This window comes from Bombina bombina, chromosome 2, assembly GCF_027579735.1.
Source record: "Bombina bombina isolate aBomBom1 chromosome 2, aBomBom1.pri, whole genome shotgun sequence".
NCBI classification, from domain to species: Eukaryota; Metazoa; Chordata; class Amphibia; order Anura; family Bombinatoridae; genus Bombina; species Bombina bombina.
In genome coordinates, this window is record NC_069500.1 from 183588139 (window position 1) to 183594589 (window position 6451).

A 6451-nucleotide genomic window follows, 5' to 3' on the forward strand; every position below is an offset into this window, starting at 1 on the left:
GATCCGGTTTTGGGAGAGTTAGGCTGCTTGTTGTTCCTGCAGCACAGTGTGGCAGAGCGGCTCAGCTGTTAGCACTGAGAGAAAAACTGACAGATGACGTCAGTTCAGTAACGGCTGAGAGTGTCTTGCAGCATGTAATCCTGGTAGCGTAGTGTATCGGAGCGGCTGGGCGGTCACTGAAGTGAGTTGAATGACAGGTGACGTCAGTGCTGAATCAGCTGGGATGCTGCTGATGCAGCGACGGTATTCGTTTGTTTAAGTACAAACTGACGGCAAAGAGAAGCAAAGTCTGGTGCAAACAATATGCAGTTCAGCTCAGAGAGCAGTGATTTGATTGCGGTCTTAGTAAGTAATGGAAGGGTGGTCAGCGGGTCTTCCACTACAGCATATAGTTAACAGGAGTTTGACCTTACAAGAAGGAGATAGAAATAAAGGTAGATTAGGTTCTGAAAACCCGGTATGAAGCTTAGAGTTCGTAGGATATCCAGGAGCTATGTAGCAGGGAACTGTTCTGAATATGTCCACAGAATTAGTAAGCACTAGGAACAGGGCGTGCTGAGTATTTAAAGGAATAAGGGGTGGAGTTCTAGGCAGGAAGGCAGGGAAGGAGGTGATTCCTGACATCTCCCCCTCCTCAAGGTAGTCGCACCGCGACTCAAGGACCCGGACGATCAGGATGCCAACGATGAAAAAGTGACAATTTCTTCGGAGCATGGATGTTATGTGAAGGTTCCCAGGTGTCGTCATCAGCGGAATATCCAGTCCATCTAACCAAGTACTGGAGTTGTCCATGGTGTATGCGTGAGTCGATTATGGAGTGAACTTCATATTCATCCTTATCGAGTACAGTGTGACCAGGTGGCAGGATGGTATCTGAAGTTCTGGTAGCGGTGTGTGGTTTCATAAGGGAAACGTGGAATGTAGAATGAATCTTCATAGACTCAGGCAAACGCAAAGTAACTGCATTCGCATTGACGATCTTAAGTATCGGGAAAGGACCTATGTATAAACCAGCGAGTTTTTTGCTAGGCACTCGTAGGTTAAGGTGTTTCGTTGAGAGCCACACTAAATCTCTAACTGAATAATTAGGAGATGGTCATCTTCGGAGATCATAGTAGTGTTTTTGCCTTTTTTGAGAGTCGGAAATATTGTCTTGTAATAGTTTAAATGTTTTTAAAGGGTTCCTGTGAAGTCATTTGCATTGGGACAATCTGTCTGAAGATCTTGTTGTATCGTTAAACTGGGGTATGAGATTGGATGGAATCCATAATTCGCTTGAAAAGGTGTCATTTTCGTGGAAGAATTCAGAGAGTTGTTAAAAGCGAATTCTGCTTTAGGTAGAAACTGCAACCAGTCCATCTGCTGATGAGAGCAAAAACAGCAAAGGTACTGTTCCAGCCACTGATTTACCCGCTCAACCTGTCCATTTGTCTGTGGGTGGAAAGATGTTGTAATCGATTGCAGAGGGCTCTCCAAAACCGTGAGGTGAATTGTGTACCTCGATCGGAAGTCAAAATTCTCGGAAGTCCATGTAATCGAACAATGTTATCCAGGAAGAGTTGAGCGGTTTCTGTGGTAGTGGGGAGCTTATGATAGGGTATAAAGTGAGCCATTTTAGTCAACAGGTCAATGACAACTAGGATGGTATTCATTTTTGAGGATTCTGGTAGTTCTATGATAAAATCAAGTGACAAATGTTGCCAGGGTCGGGTTGGTATAGGTAGAGGCATCAACAGACCATATGGTGGTCGTTTTTGTGATTTTGATGTAACGCAGATTGTACAAGTATTGATATACTCCTTTACCGATTTCCACATAGACGGCCACCAATATTCTCTACAAATGGCTTCATGGGTTCTTCTTTCATAAGGGTGTCCTGTTAAGGGAGAGTCATGGTGCTTTTGAAAAATGGTTTGCCTTAGATTTGGGGGCACATAAAGTTTCTCTCCGTAGTATAATAATCCATCATGGTTTTCTTTGAGTATACTTCTAGGTAGGGTTTTGTCTTCGGAAAGAGATTTTTTGTAGTCCTTGATGAAGAATGGAGTCAAACCGATGAATTTTTCAGTAGGAATAATAGAAGTGGTACTTGAAGGGTATGTAGGTTGTAAGTCTTTTCTGGAGAGGGCATCCGCCTTGCCGTTTTTGATTGACGGTCTATAGATGATGTGAAAATTTAATCGTGTGAAGAATAAACTCCAGCGGACCTGTCTGGAGGAAAGAGTCTTGCTTGATTGGAGAAATTCTATATTCCTATGGTCTGTGTATATTATGATTGGTTGGGGAGTCCCCTCCAATAGATGCCTCCAATGCTCCAAGGCTTTTTTAATGGCGAAGAGTTCTTTTTCCCCTATCAGGTAGTTAACTTCAGCTGGACTTAATACCTTGGAGAAGTAAGCAACAGGATGCATGGGTTGAGTGACCGAAGATTTCTGAGAGAGGAATGCTCCAAGAGCGAAATCCGAAGAATCAACCTCCAAGATGTATTGCAGTTTAGGGTCCGGAAAACGGTGAATGGGAGCTGAGGTCAATCTGGATTTGAGATACTCAAAAGCTTTTGTTGCTTCGGGATTCCAAGAGAATCGGGTGGTTGAGCTTGTGAGTTGAGTTAGAGGCTTGGCTAGTTTTGAGAAATTTTTAATAAACTTCCTATAATAATTTGAAAATCCAAGGAATCTTTGGAGTTCTTTCCTAGTTTTTGGTATTGGCCAATTCTTTACCATCTCCACTTTATTGTCTTGCATACTAATACCATTTGGGGTAAAATGGTACCCGAGGAATGAGATATTGTTGGTATGGAACTCACATTTCTCCAATTCAGCGTATAAACGGTGAACTCTCAACCTTGAGAGGACCCATTGGACATGTTTGATATGTTCCTGGTAGAACTTAGAGTAAATGAGTATATCATTGAGGTACATGACCAAACATACGTCCAATAAATCCCTGAAGACATCGTTAATAAACCGCTGAAAGGTAGCCGGAGCGTTGCATAATCCGAAGGGCATGACCAGGTATTCAAATAAACCATACCTGGTCCTGAAAGCGGTTAACCACTCATCCCCTTCCTGAATTCGGACAAGATTGTAGGCTCCATGTAGGTCTAACTTTGTGAAGATCTTAGCCTCTCTGAGTCTTTCTATCAGCTCCGGTATCAGGGGTAAGGGGTATCGATTCTTTATGGTGCAACGATTCAATTCTCTATAGTCGATGATCGGACGAAGAGAGCCGTCTTTGTTCTTCACAAAAAACATTCCAGCACCAGCTGATGATGTGGAAGGACGTATGAACCCCTTACATAGGTTTTCTTCTAGATAGTTCTTAAGATGATCCAATTCGGGTTGGCAAAGGGGGTACAAGTTTACATATGGTATAGTTGATCCAGGTTTAATTTCTATGGGGCAGTCATAAAGGCGGTGAGGCGGTAAGGTTTCAGCTTCTTGTTTGCTGAAAACATCATTGAAGTCCTGATACTCCGGGGGTAATTGCTTTGAGTCTTGAGTCGTTTCTAGGAGTGGCTGCATAGGGTAACAAGTTTTCAGGCAAAGCAGAGAATGAAGAGTGACCTTTAACGTCTCCCAATTAATTGTGGGTTGATGTTTCTTCATCCATGTTATCCCTAGAACAATGGGAAAAAGTGGTGAGGGCAAAATATCAAATTCTATGTATTCTGAATGACCACAGGGGGTGGTTACTAGTAATGGGACCGTGTGGTGTGTAATGGGACCAGTGACTATGGAAGAGCCATCAATAACTCAGATTGCAACTGGGTTCTGCTTCAAAACAAAAGGAATTTTATTGGATTTCACAAGTGCACTATTAATAAAGTTTCCATAGGCCCCTGTGTCGATGATAGCTTCAGAGAGTAGATTGCGATGATCCCACTGTAATGACATAGACAGTACACAATAAGTATGGGTTTTACTTACAGTCTGTGAAGCATTAAGAGATTGACACTTACTTTTCTTTGTCTTCAAGAGTAGAGGGCAATCCTTCACTGTATGTGCAGCATTCGCACAATACATACATAGGAGATGAAGTTGACGTCGGCTCCGTTCTTCCGGGGTCAGTGGACCTCTAGCTAAGCCGACCTCCATAGGTTCCAGACTGGATTTGGGGTTAGGAAGAGGAGCAGTGGGTGTGCTGTGAGTCCTTGGAATTAGATCTGTGTGGTACCTTTCAGACCTCCTTTCCCTTAGACGGCGGTCTATTTGTATGGTCAGTTTCATCAATGATTCCAAGGTTTTGGGAAGTTCTGTTCAGGCTAGTTCATCTTTTATGTTGTCGGCCAGACCTAACCTAAACTGATTTCTCAGCGCTATTGGGTTCCATTGTGAGTCACGTGAATACTGCTTGAACTCCGCGATGTAGTCTTCAACTACTCGCTTCCCTTGTTTGAGGTTTTGCATAGCAGTCTCGGCTGACAACTGAAAGTCTGTATCAAGATACAATTCATCCATCTGATTAAGGAATTCATCCAACGAGCCCAATATAGGTTGGTTGGATTCAAAGAATGCGTCTGCCCAGACCCTTGGTTCTCCTCTCAGGAAGGATATAATGGTTAAAACCCTAATCCTGTCTGTGCAATAGGTTTTTGGTTTTAGATTAAACATTAATAAACAGGAGTTCTTGAACTGGTGGTACAGCTTCCTGTTGCCAGAGAAAGTCTCTGGAAGGGAGACCACTGGCTCTGGAATAGGTTCAGGTTGGTGAGGTTTAGGGCCCAAAGAATCCCTGATGACTTTCCTGAGGGATTGGTTCTCAATTTCCAAATCCCTTAAAGCTTGTCCTAATTGATACACTCGTTGTGATAGAGCATAAACAAACTGTGTCAAGTCTGCTGGATCCGTTCCCATGGCTTACTAATTATGTCAAGAGGTTATCTAACAACCCCTGTTTAGCTTAGAAGTGCAGATCACAGATGCAAACTTGTTACGTAAATATGGTGTTTGTCACACTTTCTAAATTGTGTCTACTATAGTTGTGAGTAGCACAAGTATTAGAGCAGTGTATGATACTTCAGGGGTAGTGGTTTTATGAACTGGGTAATAGAGTTCACAGAGGAGTGTGACAGTAACCCCAGATAATAAATTGGTAGATTCTCTTATTGCCTTATGCGTAGCAGAGAGGATGTTATAGGAGTGAATTTACCAGGGAGTGATCACCAAATTGGACAACTAATTAAGTAACCAGTTGTCAAAGTGATCCAGTTTTGGAAGAGTTAAGCTGCTTGTTGTTCCTGCAGCACAGTGTGGCAGAGCAGCTCAGCTGTTAGCACTGAGAGAAAAACTGACAGATGACGTCAGTTCAGTAACAGCTGAGAGTGTCTTGCAGCATTTAATCCTGGTAGCGTGGTGTATCGGAGCGGCTGGGCGGTCACTGAAGTGAGTTGAATGACAGGTGATGTCAGTGCTGAATCAGCTGGGATGCCGTTGATGTGGCGACGGTATTCGTTTAAGTACAAACTGACGGCAAAGAGAAGCAAAGTCTGGTGCAAACAATATGCAGTTCAGCTCAGAGAGCAGTGATTTGATTGAGGTCTCAGTAAGTAATGGAAGGGTGGTCAGCGGATCTTAGTGATTATATCCAGAAACAAAAAACAAATGTTGTTGTAAGGTCTTCCACTACAGCATATAGTTAACAGGAGTTCAACCTTACAAGAAGGAGATAGAAATAAAGGTAGATTAGGTTCTGAAAACCCGGTATGAAGCTTAGAGTTCGTAGGATATCCAGGAGCTATGTAGCAGGGAACTGTTCTGAATATGTCCACAGAATTAGTAAGCACTAGGAACAAGGCGTTCTGAGTATTTAAAGGAATAAGGGGTGGAGTTCTAGGCAGGAAGGCAGGGAAGGAGGTGATTCCTGACATACAGTGATTCAGACCAATCCCAGGACAGCTGTTTCGTGGTTATTGCCACTCATCAGCTGGGAGTAGGTTGAATCACTGCTTGATAAAGTTGTTTTCTGGGGGAAATACAACAGCAATTTAAAATATGGGGAGGCGAAAAGTGAGTTTAAATTGCTTTTGTATTTCCCCCAGAAAACAAATTTACCAAGCATTGATTCAACCTTCTCCCAGCTGATGAGTGGCAATAACCACGAAACAGCTGTCCTGGGATTGGTCTGAATCACTGTACTACCCCTAGATTAGCTTAGAAGCTGTGTAATGCAGCGATGCTATGGTGCAAAGGGAAGTCTGCCTTAAAAAGCAGGCTATTACAAAGCATTGGCATCATAAAGCATATGTAGATACCAAAATTCTGTGAGTGCAAATTTACTCTCTTCTTAGTGAATACAGGCTTTTTGGGTCCTGACACCCTGGTAGCTCCATATGAGAAGTGTAAGTGCAGACTCCCACAACTACTTTATATACTGTTTCTGTGACGCAGGCAGTTGATCCAAGAGAAGCCTGGGTGCAAAGCCTATAGGGAAAATTACAAAATAAAATTGT